The sequence below is a fragment of the Panthera onca genome, chromosome A2 (assembly GCF_046562875.1).
Source record: "Panthera onca isolate mPanOnc1 chromosome A2, mPanOnc1 haplotype 2, whole genome shotgun sequence".
NCBI lineage: Eukaryota > Metazoa > Chordata > Mammalia > Carnivora > Felidae > Panthera > Panthera onca.
In genome coordinates, this window is record NC_138340.1 from 76,500,524 (window position 1) to 76,517,411 (window position 16,888).

At 42.5% G+C, this 16,888-nt stretch overlaps 1 protein-coding gene across 14 annotated transcripts in view; it reads left to right on the forward strand.

The window, feature by feature from the left end:
• NRCAM (neuronal cell adhesion molecule) overlaps window positions 1–16,888 on the forward strand; it is a 282,635-nt gene that overhangs the window by 121,279 nt on the left and 144,468 nt on the right. The window contains exon 1 of one of the 14 annotated variants that reach the window (XM_078442560.2): window positions 485–769. The exons of the other annotated variants lie outside the window; for them this stretch is intronic. The gene's annotated coding sequence lies outside the window, so the exon portion shown is untranslated. Of the gene's footprint in view, window positions 1–484; window positions 770–16,888 lie in introns of those variants that run through there. 14 annotated transcript variants of the gene reach the window in all.

Sequence of the window (16,888 nt, forward strand, 5' to 3'; positions counted from 1 at the left end):
TTACAAGAATAGTCGTAACCAACATTTAAAAGTTTTTCCAGCTTGGATAGGTAAAGTACTAATGATAATGGGTAGCAGAGAGGCCTGAAAAAGGAATACAACTGAGAAAGAAATAGGGGGAAAGAAACAAAAACAGCTGCAATATTTATTTTTGTAAGATCTCACAGTAAACTTAAGTAGAGTTTTGAGGCCACCATAAAAGGAAAAAAGGCAGAAGTGACGGTTGTGAGTCCTGCGGATGGCAGGTTATACATGTGTGTGAAGTAGGTTCTGATGCTAAACTAAGCAAACCGGTCCTAAGCAATCACTGTGTCCTGTACAGAAAGAATATTTAAAACAGCAACCAGATAGGAAGTCAAAAATGTCATTTCAAGTTATACTAGTCTAAAAATAAAGAAGAAATTACATAACACCTTACATCTTCTCCCCATAGGTGGAAATACGGCAGTTACTTTCTTAAAACAGCATCGCCAGACCTAAGCTAGCGTGTATTTTGCTAAACAGTTGTGAGCAACTAAACCGATTTTTCTTGCTTCTAAGTGGATACGAGGAAATGTTTAACCCCCATTGTATTGCCACAAAGCCCGGCTGATCACCCTGGGAGGCCCCGGAGGTCTGAGCAGCTTTGAATTGGCTGTTGAGAGGACTTTTAACATTTTACTGCACATGGTCCGGCCACAGCGGATTTCGGTCACCAGTGTTTTACATGCAGAAATGTGCGTGATGGGCACTTTGTGTAAGATTTTCCTTTTGCTCCAGGTGCGAAGCAGTAAGCAGTAGGAGAACTTGGTTCGAAAGGTAATGCCTGTGCTTGTTTCTGTGTGAAGGGAAGGGATGTGTGCTTCCTGGGACCCATTGATTTTTGATTCCCCTCCCAGGTATCGTGTTAATGATTTGTTTGAAACTGAAGCCAAGATTAGACTTGTATTCCAACCGTAAGGGCTTGTCCGAAGCTTTCTGTTGTCTGTTCATTGATTTGGTCTGATTTAGCGTGCTGATCTGGTTAGTGGAGTTTGTATCGAAAGTCAGTATCTTTCACGTAGCTTGTTAAACCCTTAGAAGAGGGACTCGGGCGGGGCGGTGCCCGGCAGATTTAGTTCAAGTATTTTTAGTAGCAAATGTGAATACAGTTTAAAGAAAACTAGAAGCTAGTGAGTTTATGTTTGTTGTAAGGGTATATAGCAGCAGGGTGTCTTGACATGTGATTTCAATATAATTTGTCATTCTGTGTAGAGATGTTTGTTCTTAGGGGTCTCATGGGCCATTTTTATATTACCTGAAGACAATTTTCCAGCTAGGGCATACTCACCCTTAGCTACTGCACTCCTGTTTTGTTTTTTTTTTTTCATACTGTAATGCAGTGCTTCCTGCAATGCTCATTTCCAGTGTGGCGTAAGCTTTATCAATGTGCCTTTTTGATTTACAAGAAGATTCTATTTTCATTCTTTCTGCACTAGGTTGAAAGATTCCCCCAAGTTTTCTGTATTCATTCTGCATTCTGGAGAGTTTAGTGGTCAAGAGGATAAGGAAAGCTGGATTAGGCGCACTTTTTTTTTTTTTTAATGCCAAATGCCATAATTGGATTTGTTAGCTTTAGCTCATGAAATATCTTCAAAGACCACCTGTGAGATTATATTCAATGTCACTCAGTTTCTTTGAACCTCATGAAATTAAACACCATGTGGTTATACTAATGCAGCAAAGTTTTGCATCCCTAAAAACACACCTCGGAATACCCATGGTCTGACTTTTATTACAGCTGGACCCAGAGCAAATGTACCGAAAGACATTCTTCTATTTTCCTAGGACAGTTTTCCCTGTGCTGCGAAAGAGCACAACCATCACCATCGAAATAACTTGTACGTTTATATGCAGTGCTTTTCAGTCTGCATGGTCTAGTTTGATCCTCTTAAGAATCTTCTGTGGAAAGGACAAGTCTTATTACCCCCTTTTGAAGAAGAGTGCGTTTCAGCAGTGTGACCCTGGCTCTCAAGCTAGGAACGTGAGCTGGGGTCTGACGCAGGCGTTCGGACCAGTTGCTCTTTCCAAAACGCCGCGTAGGCTCCGTGTACTTGCTGTTTGCTCTAATGATCAGGCTGTTTGAGCTAAGCCCTTTTACTAAGAAGGCTCTGGTAACAGCTGGTGTTAGGTAGATTAAAAGTAAAATCAAAGCCCTTGGCTGGAAGGGGGAGTAATCAAGAGAGTGAGAGAAAAGAGAGAAAAGATCCCAAATAACTGAATGATCCTTAAAAGAACTGTGGGATAGGGAACATGACTCATGGAGCTCACGCGTCCCTCCTTTCTGTCCCTCAAAACAAGTCTCCATCCCTTTTTTGCTTCTTTCCCTGTCCCTGGTTCCCTCTGAGAACTTCACCATGCTTGGTCACCATGGGCCACTGTTCGTTACCCAATGGGACTGTAGGGCACCTTTCCCAGACTTGATATTTACATCTCATTTCCAGAAAATGAACTATCAACTCTGTAAATCTTCCCTTTCTATAACAAATGGCCTCGTTCTCGCGCGTAACCTGCAGGAGAGAGAGAATAACATCAATTTCTGCTGCTGAGTCGCATTCACTGGTCATGACTGCCTTGTTTCTGTTCTGGATCTTCTGACTCTGTAAATAACTGTGATCTTGTAGCTGAACTCTCCTGCTTTGCTAGCTCACTTCTCTGGGACATTCCTGACTGTTACTCTGGTTTTCAGGGTTTCTTTTATTTTTCTCGGGAAATCTCATTGTGGAGACTGTAATCTATAATGATAGCTTGGCCATGAACCTCAAAGGAAAACTGAAATGCTTTTCAAGCCTTGGACCCAACCGAAATACTTGGTACCATATCTTTGGTGTAATGTTGTGAGGAGACACTCTCTTCTGCCTCCTTCAGGGTTCCGAGTGTCTCTCTTATGGGGAAGTATTTGTTAGCTACGGGTGTCTTTGGTACCAACATACTACTCAAGTCAGATCTGTTCATCCTGTTGGGTATGAGATCTTTGAGCACTCAAAAAGTAGAAAAGTTGGGGCGCCTGGGTGGCTCAGTCAGTTGAGGCATCCGACTTCGACGCAGGTCATGATCTCACGGTTCATGAGTTTGAGCCCCACACTGGGCTCGTCACTGTCAGCACAGAGACTGCTTCAGATCCTCTGTCCCCGCCCCCCGCCCCTCCCCCGCTCTCTCTCTCAAAAATAAACATTTAAAAAAAAGGAGAAGAGTTACTAGCTGTATTATCTTTTTGTGTTAACTTTGCATACTTCATTCAACACATTGCATGTGTTTGTGTGCAGATTTTTACACATGTATGTGCTTAACTATTTTTAAGTGGCTATTTATTAGGCTTTTGTTTTTACTATTGAAGATGATAAAAAAAAAACCAAAAAAACAACATTTCCCAGGACTCATATTTCACATCACCCAGACATCTCTGAGTGAGAAAAATATTCCAATGATCTAAAGATATGACTGGTACATACAGCTGTGAAATCATATGTAAATTTCTCCCCCTCAAGGTAAATGCTGTTATCAGTCTTGTGGATTTTTCCAGAACTACTTTCTATGCGTGTGCTAGCCAAAACTGATCTTTGACCATGACATCTCAAGTTAACCCTATAATCTGATCGCTCTGCGGAGTTCATTCATTTAAGGGATATGTTTACGGATGACCTCTGTGTGTTAGGCATTGGTCTAGGCACAGGGTGTATTGCATGAACAAAGCAGACAAGATCCCTGTCCTCATGAAGCATAGGTCCTAGTGCATTGGACAACAAATAAAATAAATTAGTAAAATATATAATATGTTGGGTGGTGATTAGTGCTTCAGGGGAAAACAAAGCAGGGAAAGGAGCTGGGAGTTGGATGCATGTTGCCATTGGGAGAGGGCGGCCACAGAAGGTGGCTCCAGCCACGGAGAAAATGACATGTGAGTAACGCCCTGAAGGAGTGAGAGAGTGGGCAGTGCAAGTGTTTGGAGAAACTGGAGCCCCCTGCTGGACCTCAAGCTCAGGACATTTTTTTTTTTTTTTTTTTTTTCTAAATGGCAAGGGGTACGGCTGCCTGGGTGGCTCAGCTAAGCATCTCACTTCAGCTCAGGTCATGATCTCGTGCTCCGTGAGTTCGAGCCCCGCGTCAGGCTCTGACAGCTCAGCCTGGAGCCTGGATTCTGTGTCTCCTTCTCTGTCTGCCCCACCCCCATGCTCAGTCTCTCTCTATCTCTCTCTCTCTCTCTCTCTCTCAAAAATAACTAAACATTAAAAAATTTAAAAAAATAAATGGCATAGCAAGAGGTATTTTTTCTCTTAAGTCACCCCAAATGAAGAAAAGAGAAATAACTTATTTAAAGTAGTGATCCATTAATAGAAGTCATATATCACTTCATTTATAGGTTAAAATATTGCATTCTTATTTATTCTGCAAACGAGACCCAGATAAAAAAGTGAGAGTCCTCCCACGTACCTGGAGAAGGTGCCGTGGTCCCAGAACGCCAGAGTCCAAGATCTCTCTGGTTACACGTGGCTCCTTTATCACTGCTCTGAAGTTGCCAGGAGCTTTTCTAGGCTGGTTGAAAAGATTAGTGTATCTCCCTTCTTTTACCACAAGGGCCATTTCCAGAATCTCCTCTTGGATAGTGGCTGTTGCTACCATGTTTCTAGAGACATGGACCTGTACTGGAATGCAGCCACCTCCTTGCTGTTTAGTGAAGTCAAGTCTGTTCTTATTTCTTGGCCATCAGGGCTCCGGGCTTAGGCTTGCCCGATATATGGTGTCTGATCGGAATGGTCTCAGCTAAAGATAAAAAGTTAAGTACAGGGGGCGCCTGGGTGGCTCAACTGGTGAAGTGTCTGACTCTTGATTTCAGTTCAGGTCATGATCTCGAGGTTTGTGAGATGAAGTCCCAGGTCTGGCTTTGTGCAGACAGCATGGAGCCTGCTTGGGATTCTGTCTCTCCCTCTCTCTCTCTGCTCCCCACCCACTTGCATGCACTCTCTCTCTTTCTCTCTCTCTCTCTCTCAAAATAAATAAACATAAAAAAAGAAGGTATGAGGGGCACCTGGGTGGTTAAGCGTCCAACTTTGGCTCAAGTCATGATCTCACAGTTTGTGGGTTCGAGCCCCGAGTTGGGCTTTGTGCTGACAGCTCAGAGCCTGGAGCCTGCTTCGGATTCTGTGTCTCCCTCTCTCTCTGCCCCACCCCCCCAACCTGTCTCTCTCTCAAAAGTAAATAAACTTTAAAAAATTTTTTTGAAGAAATATTAAATTTTACACACACACAAGAGTTAGAGGACGGTTAGCATTTCTTTGCTTTATACAGACATAAGAACATATGAAAACGGGATAATAATTTACTTAAAAAACGTGTGCACTCCTGGTGGGACTTCACTGACTCAAAATGGAAGCAGGTTTGTAGAGGTTACTGAAAACGGAAGCCCTCACCTCCTCCCAGACTTTTGTACCCAACGCTGCTTCTAAGGGAGGCTTTCTCCCCGCAGTCATCAGTTCTGTGACGCACTGCCCTTGATGAGTGGCAGGTGTCTTTACTGAGAACTTCAGTGGAACACATCTGGTCATTTGTGCTTTGGGAGAGTAGTGTTAAAAAGAAGACAACAGACCCAAACTAGAGTCGCTTATGCTATGTCTCTTGTCACCAAACCAGGACTGACTGACAGTTTTGACCATCAGACATGGAATCTTGAACCAGTCAATCAGGAATCGCCTGATCCGCCCTAGTGAGGAAATCCGCCTGATAGACACCTGCCATCTCCTAAAGGAAAACGACCTTGCAGTAGCCACACAGCTTTCCTGCCTAGTATGACTTCCTTGTTGCAGCCTCTCATTTCCTGCGGCTCCTTGGAGCTCCGTTCTACTGCTGGATTGGGTGCTGCTTGATTCTCATAGATTTTTCCTCAAATAAATTCTTTAAAAAATTTTCAGCATGCCTCAGCTTATCCTGTAACAGTAGTGTCCTTGCTGATTTGACCTCATCCAAATGTGGATTCTTTGACCCTTTCAAAAGGTGGTCTGATGGGAGAGAAAGTCTTAGTATTCACAGGGAGGGGGTGCAAGGGAAGGCTTCTACGGAAAAATATTCTTAGGGAGTGAAGGAATTAAATAAAGTACGGCGAGATGAAGAAGAAGGTTGTGATTCATAATTGAAAGCGGTGAAACTCTACCCAGGTGCTACCCCGGGATCAAACCCCTGATGTCTGCCTGAACTACTGCGGTTGTCTTTTATGTGGCCTTCCTGTCTCAACTTTGTTCCCCTTCAGCCTATTCTCAGCCGGATCCAGCCTTTCAAATGGAAGTCAGATCATGTTACTTTTCAGCTTAGAACCTCTCAAGGGTTTTCACTCAGTGAAAGTCGGATGCCTTGCACCCATGTTCCGGGTCCAGATCATCTGCTACCCCCATTCCTTCACTGCTCTCTCTTCTCCAGCTCTTCTTTCTTCCTTCACCACCCTGACCTCCTTGCTGTTCTCAAACACAGAATCTCCTACCTCAGGGCCTTTATACTTGCCTGGAACCCTCACCTTGCCTGCAAAGCCCTTCCCCAATGGTTCTCACAGTCACGTCCTTCAAGTCTTCCCTGACATCACACCTTCTCAAGGAGGTTTTTCTCTGGCCATCATGTTTAAGATTACAGCCCTCTCCATCTCTGCACTTCCCTGCTTTCACCACACTTCCTCTTTTCCTTCCAACATATTACATTTGTTTACCTATTTATTTTGCTTACTATCTGTCTTCACCCCCAAAATATAAGCTACACGAGAGCAGGAATTTCTGCCTTTTTAAATTCACTGCTCCTTCTGGCACCTACAGCACCTGGCTGGCACATACGTACGAGGTGCTCAGTAACTATTTGTCAAGTAAATGAATGAACCATGGAAATTTAGCTGGGGAAAGAGAACTTACTTCCTCTGAAAGTAGTGAACGTCTGGAGATCACACAATTTAAAAAAAAATTTTTTTTTTAATGTTTATTTATTTCTGAGACAGAGAGAGACAGAGCATGAGTGGGGGAGGGGCAGAAAGAGAATGAGACACAGAATCCGAAGCAGGCTTCAGGCCCTGAGCTATCAGCACAGAGCCCGACGCGGGGTTCGAACTCACAGACCACGAGATCATGACCTGAGCCGAAGTCAGACGCTCAACCGACTGAGCCACCCAGGCGCCCCTGGAGATCACACAATTTTTTAAAAAACGATAAAATGAAAAAAGTTTGTTGTCCACACGGCTCATGCCTCCTGACAGGCTTGTTTTCTGGGTGTGCCAGATAGTGGATTGAGAAAGAAAGGCCTTGGATACCTCCAATGTCATGCTTTAATGCAAATGGAGCTGGGAACAGCAATGAGAAATAATGAAAAGAAAAAAAGGGTGGGGGGAGGTAGAAATTGAAAATGGTTTGCTTCCAAAGTAATGATTTTCAAAGCAAAGGAATTGAATAGGAAAGAAATTAACAAAAACTCTGTCTCTGAAAATGCAAACTTCATTTACATTTTGATCTGTGCGATTTTTCAAGCTCAGTGATCCAAGGTCAGAGGGCACTTGTATTAGCATAGACCTTGCTTTGTTAATTCACCTCTGACTAAACCTCTCAATTCCTTTTTATGATGGTGGCGTTCCAATGACAATAAAACCAAGCTCTCATAACACCAGAAACATTTATACAGCACTTAGACAATTCCTAAATGAATTGTCCCCAGAGACCTTAAGAGATAGGTCAGGATTATTAACCCCATTTTGTACACAGAGAGGAAGTAATTTGCCTAATGTCACCTGGTAAGCTATTGAATTCATAACTTGATTGCTTTATTTGGAAATAATGGCTCATTTAATACAGGTCATGTTGCATTAAAGATGACCTCTTTTTAAGTGGGCAGCTTCATATTTGAACTTAACTTTAGTTAGTGACCTGGAACTAATAGTATTCCAGATTTCCATAAGACCAGCGTTTCAAATTCTCGAGTTGAGAGACTGATCTAGAGAACAGAGAGATCTGAGACTCCCAAAGCCATTTTGGGATTGACCAGGACTGGGCCACTCTGCTCAGATACTACTATGGAGAAATCTACTAAGGTAGGCTTAGCATTTAAATCCCTTTTGAATTTCTTTGCTTTTTGCCGTTTTGTGTGTGTGTGTGTGTGTGTGTGTGTGTGTGTGTGTGTGTGTGTGTGTGTTTTACGCTCATCACATTCCTTTTGGTTGAAAAAATCAGTACAAGTAAAATTGAAAATCAGTGCTTCCATGGACAACTAAGAAATGGAGATAAAACCTTATTAGGATGTCCCGGGTGCCAGTCAGTAAATATTGTGGGAACCACGGGATGAACACCACTGACACTACATCAGAGTTGTGTTTGGAACCCATTTTATTCTGATTCAGTTGTGGCTCATTCCTTTTTCCTTCCAGAGCAGTATGATGAGAAGACCTCAGATTTCGTTCAATGACCATGGCAGCTACTTAGGAAGCGTGGAGGGGAAATAAAGAGCCCCACTCACCAGTGGGGGCTACTTGTGAGTTCGTGTCTCTATCAAGAAGAGACTAAAAAGCCAGAGCATTTAAAGAGAATTTTGAATAAGGAATAACTTGCCAACTTTGAAAGCTCATAGTGAAAAAAATAAAAAAAGAAGAAGAAATGTCTAGTCTTTATCCAAATGTTTGAAAGTTTTTCAGACGTCTTATCATTTCATCTTTTTAGTGAGACTTGTTTAGCGCCAACAGTAAAAATGCAAATGATGCTTCTAATTTTTCAAAAAGAGATTGTCCCCTTCTTTTTATGGTAAATGTATTCAATTTTTTTTTTACTCTGGCTAAATCTGACTTGTTGCATTTTTATCCCTTTCTCTGCAATCTGACATATGATTTGTGGCATCTGCTAGGAATATGAACTACAGTTTTGAAACAAATGCCGTTTCACTGGGCATTTAAAAACACCGTTTTAAACATCAGAAAGATGCTGCATGGGAAATCTAGGAACGCGTTTGTACCCAAGTATATTAAATTTGTTTAGGCCAAAGTGTAAATTGATAGAACAATAATAGGTTTTAAACTGAGTCAGATTAAACTTTAAAATGAAGATCTTTGTAAGGCTAAATCTCAAAAAGCGATGGTGTTGGAGGCCTCTGCAAATAAACTGTGGTTCCCAGGCCCTATAAAACCGAGGGGGCTTTGGTTGTTTATGATAAAACGTACCCGGAGCTGCCTTGAGAGCCTTCTTGCTAGCTACGTTACATTCTTAAGGTAATTTAAGCAGAACCACGAATTGACAGATCTGAAGTGTATAAATGACAATTTGGTGAAAAGGTGAATTGTGTAAATTATGTGGGTCAAGTCTATACAACTTTTCTGAACTTTGAGAGATAGTCTAGAAAGTACTTTGTTGTTCTAAGGTCAGATGAACTCACTGTACAGTTAAAAGCGTGATGTTTCCTACTCCCTGTTTTTATCCGGAATTTGAAATGCAGAAATGTCTGTCACCTACTTCTTGAATGTTTAATCTACGTAAATTAAAATAGCCTGTGGCTAATTTGATTATATGTAAAAGGTGCCCTTGTTATTACTTTATGTATCTGCCCTTAGCACGCACAGTATTGTGCAGATCTGAGTTTTGTTCCCCATTCAACAGTATATATTAGCATCAATAACCATATTTTAAAGGAAGAAATGAGATGTATTTGATTCTTTGTTCAAGTTCTTAAATATTAATTGAATTTGTACAGCATTTGGTTAAATGTCCTGTTGTCACCTTATAGGTTAATGAAAGGTGCCTACGCAATCATGTTTTGCAAAGTCTAATATACTTCATTTCTTTGATCGAATTGTTTAACTCCCCCCCCAAAGTATGCACTTTAAACAGTGTTGATCAAGTGTGGGCAACTTAATTTACTAACCTTGCAAATTCTGGTGACTGTTTTGATCATATTCAACTTCATTAGTAGGTTTTATAATAGAACCTTAAGAGACTATGTTTTGATTAGCACTAAAAAATTAAAACTTGGCATGCTGTTTAGAATTCCTTATCTGATCATGATAATTCTTTGAAATGTTAAATACTGTCTTTCATCTGAGAGCTTCAAAGAGTTTCACCTATTTTCATAACTGTATAGGACTTTACTTATAGTCCTTTGCCCTCATTTTCTGTTGGTCGTTTTTAAATTGTGAGAGCAGCCAAGGAAGTATCATTTTTGATCAGATCATTCCTCTCCCACCCCCAGCCTCGTTACAGTACATCGATGGCTCCCCATTGCCCTTAAGACAGAAACGGAAAGATCCACGGGGCTCTGAGCGGCCCCTGGGCCTCCGCCTGCTTTTCTAGCCTCGATGTGGCCACTCTCCACTTCCTTCCCCTCTTCCCTGGTGCCACACTGTCCCTGCCCAACCCCGTCCGTCAGATCTCAACTCAGACATCAGTCCCTTCACAAAGACCTTGACTGAGCCAGTTCCCATCACCACACAACACACTCTAGGAGTCCACACATCTCTGCTTTGATGACTTTCCAAGGTGGATATTTTAGATTTAGATTCATATATGTCTCCTGTGGCCAGCTAGAAGCTTCATGAGGCCAAAGAAGGGTCTGGTTTGCTGATGTTTTCATTGCTGTTTTTTCACCGTTGTATTTCTGGTGCCCAAGCATAGAGCTTGGCAAGCGACAGACATTTAATAAATACTTGCTGAGTGTATGAGGGGATGAATAAGTAAATGCTGTCCGAGGACAGGACTCATTTCTATTCCGTTCACTGCTAGGTCTTAGTGCCTAGAACAGTGCCTGCCTAGGCCACAATAATTCTCCTTAAACATCGGTTGAATACATTCATGGTTTCCTAACTTCTCAAGGAGATAGAAAGTACAGGAGAGTGTAGGGTTAGGTTCATTTTTTTTCCTGCAAATACCCTATCATATTCATTAATGTACTGAGTTGGAGGGAAGCCTATAACCATGATTTTTTTTTATTGGGGCAAAGCATATATAACATAAAACTTACTATTTTAACCATTTTGAAGCGTACAATGGTATTAGGTGCCTTCGAGTCATCATGTGATCATCACTCACCCATCTCCAGGACTTTTTCATCATTCCTGACTGAAACTATTCATAAAACAATAACTCCCCACGTAGCCATGTGGTTTTACAAAGTTTTATTTGTTTGCCTTAGAATCTTTTCTTCCAGCACATTATGTAGAAGTTCGAGGCGCAAAATAGGTGAACATAACTGCTTTTGCTTCTTGAATAGGGTTGGATTCCTCCCCTACCTCTGTTTCATTCTGTATCGTGTTGGTGGTAACATTATCTGGAGACTGTTCTGGGACAGGGATGCCCAGGGGAGGTGAGTGTGCTACCTGGGGCCACAGACATCCATCTGCACAGCCGTGGATGAGGTCTCATCTCCCCCAGTTCAAACCCGGAGGGTATCTTTGTTTCCTCCTTCTCTGTTTCACTACCTCCTCTGCAGACACACATACGTGTGCGTGAGTGTGTGTGTGTGCGCGCGCGCACACACACACACACACACACACACACACACACACGGGTATACATTTATAGTCACTGTCCTGAGACCGTGAGCTGCTTAAAGATTGGGATCATGGCAAACTTGTCTAGATTCCTAAAGCTCTGTAATGCTTGTTGACAGCATGTTTTCTACCCCGTGGATAAAAAACTTCCCCAGTTTGACTTTCCTCTAGGAAGGAAGTCTGACAGCCTCACAACGTGGTACATTTCACGGTTTAACCATCAGAGACCTTTTTCCACCACGTTGCTGAGAGTGTGGCCCAAGACCAAGTGCATCAGAAACCCCCGGGGCTGCCTATTAGAAAAGTGGATTTCCAGGCCCCGCCTACACCTACTGAATCAGATGCTCTCAAAAACTATTTTCAACCTTCCCCGTGTTGTGGGTAGTGTGTTATTTTATGTGCTGTCAAGTAAATGCTCTGTATTTGTTTGGTTTGTATTTAGTGAAGTTTTTTCAACTATCTGCTCCGTAAAATTTTCAGGACCTTCATTTATTCAATGACAGTTTAATTAGCCTCCTTTAAGCTTTTTCTTTCTGGAGCAAAATAAGCACTGTTACTTTAATTGTCTCTAGTAGAACTTATTTTAAAACTAAATCTTTTCCCCTTAGATTATACGCACGGGAAAAGGACCAATGAGGGATAGATTTAATCTAAGGTTTCTGGGGTGCCTGGGTGGCTCAGTTGGTTAAACATTCCACTCTCTTTTCTTTTTTTTTTTTTTTTTAATGTTTATTTATTTTCGAGAGAGAGAGAGAGAGAGAGAGACAGAGTGTGAGCAGAGGAGGGGCAGAGAGAGAGGGAGACACAAAATCCGAAGCAGAGCACAACACAGGGCTCAGACCCATGAACTGTGAGATCATGACCTGAGCTGAAGTCAGACGCTTAACCGACTGAGCCACCCAAGCACCCCATCATGCCACTCTTGATTTCGGGTCAGGTCATGATCTCACGGCTCATGGGTTCAAGCCCCGCGTCAGACTCTGTACCGAGAGTGCAGAGCCTGATTGGAATCCTCTCTCTCTACCTCTCTCTCTGGCTCTCCTCTGCTCATACTCTCTCTCTCTGTCTCAAAAAATAAACAAATAAACTTAAACAAAACTTTAACGTTTCTGTTATATTCACAACACACTGACTCGATTAGCTAGGGCAAAGCTAACTGTTGTAACAAACCCCCACATTGTAGAAACTTCACTGGGTTAGAATTCCCTTCCCATTCTGGGACCAGTCCAGTACTGGTAATGTAAGACCATTTGTGTGGATAGAAGGGTCTCTACTTGTCCCTCTTCAGGGACCTGTGTTGACACAGGCCATGCCATGTGACTTCCAAAGTTACACTGGGCGTTGACATCCAGCCAGCAGTAGAGAGATGACTTATGGGAAAGACACTTGCTTCTTAAACATGTGGGCGAGGAATTGATACATATTAACTCCCTTACATCTCACTGTCTCGCCTAGGGGCAAGGGGAGCTGGAAAGGTAGAGCCTGGACAGGGGCCTCTTCCCTATGGCCACTCTGCATGGCAAAGGGGGGCATGGCTCTTTGGTAGAAGGCGAGCCGTTACTGCACACTGGAATTGGAGGTTTCTATTTATAGTAGTTGCTCCTGTTAAACCATGAAATGTGCCATGCATGTAGGTTAAAATACTGCAACAGTGTACGTGACAGCATGATTGCCAGTGCCCTGACCGACAGCAAGATGGCATATATCCAGCATGCCAGACATGAATGTAATTTGCTCACTGGCAGATGTTCGCGCCGGTCTACAATGTAGCGAATGGTGATGTTACTTGAAACAATGTTAAGCTTCTGGGGTTGGGGGCGGGGCGGTCAGTCTTCCATCTGTATAATGTGATTGATCAAGGGATGAGTGGTTTCACTTCTCTGAAAGGTAGAGCATGACACACGGGTTTACCTCCAAGTTCCTGATCACAGTGGATCCCTGCCCTGCCCCCACCTTGACGTTTAAGAGATCACAGAGGCGGCCCCAAGTTCCAACAGGTTTACTAGTCTTGCAAGAGTAAACTGCACTAGATGCTAAACTTGGGTCTGGAATGTAGGACCCTGTATCCTTGGAACCCCAGCCACCGAGGCTGCTCTCTGGTGCCATCTGGTTGAACCCGCTTCATTCCAGATCATACTCTGCTTTTTGGAATGTATTTTGTTTCAGAGGCTGCTGAAGTGCAGAGAACTGGGTTTCAAGATGATTTGGGCTTTTCGCCCCTGACAAACTGAATTAGGCTGCTGGATGGCAGGCATACCCAGGGAAACCAAAGATAAATGCCAGTTTTAATAGGGTTGTTTGTTTATCCTTTTCTCTCCAGTTAATAAGTATGAATGGACCCCAAATTCAGTCCAAGGATCATGTCAAAGGCAGGAAGTTGAGAGAAAAAGAAGAGTTGGTGGGGGGAGTTAGTCCATGATTTTGATACTATTGAAGTTTTGTGAAGACCAAATATTAAAAATAAGTTTGTGAATCATCATCATTTCATAATGGTAAAAGCGCAAAACAATTTTGCATGCTCCATAAACACGTAACAGTGCAGGTGGATAAATACGTTGTTACATGTAAGGTTTTCAAATTGAGTGTTCTAAAAAGTATTGCTTTGTCATATTGATTTTTTAAGAGTGTAAACAGGAAATAAAATCATCACAGTGGAAAACAGAATTGGCTTGAGGGTCAAATGCCTGGCATTTTAATGTAATCTGCCTTTTGCTGTATCATCCATTAAAGCCAGTAGTTAGAAATCTACCTTGCAGAAACCAAAGAGTAATATTAGCATTTTTAATGTCCTCACAGTTATGCCAGAGTCTAAACCAAATGAGATTTTGACTGTTTTTGCTTGCTGTTACTTTTTACCCCGTAGCATTTGCAATAACAGATTTTCAGCTGCATGTGCAATGTTATAGGTTCTCATTTTAAACCAAAACAAACAAAAACAAAAACAAAATTCCTGCAAAACATCCGTGCCGATCAATAGTTCTATTTCCTTTGGAGCCATCAGGAAATGCATTATTTTTCCATGAGTGGCCAAGGCAAATGTGCACTTTCTTGAATTATTGAATGTTTTAATGTTATACTTATGCACCATTGAATTCCTTTTATTGTAATTGATTTACTGTGTGTACCGTGTCCTTTGGGTTTCTGTATTTTTTACCTAGATATTATTTATCTTTTCTGAAGGCTACTTTTAAATTACATCAGATCTCATCTTGACCTTTTGACTTAGGACTGGTTTTATTTAATAGGATAAGTTGATTGTATTTTGGTTAAAGGAAATTGAGTTGTTACTTTGTTATTGGAAAAATAATCCTTTAGCAATGATGTATTACCCCATTCTGTCAACCTAGATGTGTTTCAGAGTGATGAAAGCCCATTGATGCAGTTGTCAAAGCAAGAGTAATGAATGTACCAAAAATTCATTCCCTAGAAATGTTTGGCATAATTGCTGACATGGTAATACAATTAATACGTAGTCTTTTGGTGGTCTTTGCAGAGGCTCGGGGGTTTCAGTCGTCACAAGGAGGTTAAAAATGAGGCCACGCGCTATCAATACACATATATATCAATACACATAAGCAAAGACGAAATAGTTTTCCCCACACAACGTCTGTGGGAAACCACACCCACAGACGTGTGTGTTCTTTTCAGGACACTTTGCCCTGAATTGAATTATACTAAAAGCAATTCAAGTTTATCAAAAGCACCCCATTCCTTGGACTTCTCTTTAAAATCTGTGTTCAAAAATGTCTTCTTCTACACCATACCCAGTGGTATTTTCAGACCTGCCCTTTTTGTGAAACATTGCTAATAAAGGGCATTCTTGGCGGGGGAGGGGGGGGGTGTGTGGCATTGGAATGATAGTGCAGTAGATGTCGCTGCCCGTCGGAGACTGCTGGCCACGGGAGACGCTGGCACCGTCTGTGGTGTGGGCGCTTCCTGCTGACTCCATGTAAATGGAGTCGCCCCATTTACATGCCCCCCATTTACATGCCATTTACATGAGACCTTCCTGCAGGTCTCAACCCTGTGGCCCTCCCTCCTGCCTCCCCAACCCTATGATTCTTGGCTCCCTCAGTGTTTCCCATCAACCTGACCGCCCTTTCCAACAGCTTCTTCTGCTGCTTTCCTCCCCATAAATCTCAGGAGCACCCCGTCTCCAGGTTCATCCTGGCCTCTCTCAAAAGCTCTGCGGGGAGGTAAAAGAAGTACAAGTTTTGGATTGACTCAGAAGTGGATGTAGTCATGGGAGTAGGGTCATTTACTCACCCTCTCTGTGCTTCAGTTCGTGCCTCTGTGTCAAGGTGATGATGACACTTACAGAATTGGTGCGTCACCTATATACACAGGGCCTGGGACACAGTAGTAGCCCATAAAATGTGAGGTCTCTTTCTCTTCCAGGTAAAATTTGGGCAAGATTAATTCTGTTGACATGTGTCTTTCATAGGTCCACTTCCCAGTAGTTAGCTGTAGCCTGAAGTCATCTGTGATAGAGATTTTCAGCAGTAGCTCCACAGCAACGTGTGTAGATGCTTCAAACGCAAGGAGTGGAACCAAGTAGCTGGGGTGACGATTCCCCGAAGAGACTTGGTTCGGCGAACTAAAGCACCCTTTGAGTTTTTGTTGACTTTGCCATACGCAAAAATTCGTGTTAGAAGAGACTTGAAGAAGGAAGGAACGAGCTACCCTTCTGAGTTGCAAATTCGCCTTACCCTGATTGTTTGGGGGTGAAAGATGGTGATACGTTTTGGCCGGCAACCCAGGAATGCGTACATTTGTGGTTCCCAAAGGAGATACTTGCAGGGGAGACATTGACAAAACAAGACAAATAATGACGTATATTGGCTGAGGCTTTGGTCTTGAGTCCCAGGGCAGAACTCCATTACACTGGTCTAGAAGAGGTGACGGACTCCTTTCCCCTGAGTGACGTTGGCTTGAAATGACCTGGAAGCAAAGTACTCCCTTAGGTCTGATTCCCTAAGGCCCAAACCGAGGTCAGACATTAACCCAAGGTCCACATCCCTCAGTGGGAGGGGTTTCCCTCATGTCCACTATGGTGCTGGGCAGAGCCAGAAGCAGACCCAGACTGCCCTGGGGGAGAGAAATGGTGGAAAGATGGAGAGACAGCGAGGTGAAGGGGGAGGAAGGAGACAGATCTACATGCTAACCTGATAAAGTTTCACCTGTAAAGGTGCACTTACTTATGTGTTATACTTTTATCCTCGTTTATATTATTTTATATTCTTACATCCTCACATATCCTTGTATATATATTCTTTTATCCTCTTTTATCCAGTGCATTGACAGAATATATTACATGTTCCATATGTTTGTTGAATTAACTTGTTACTGTAGACATAACTTCAGATTCTTGCAAACTCCTTCTTACAC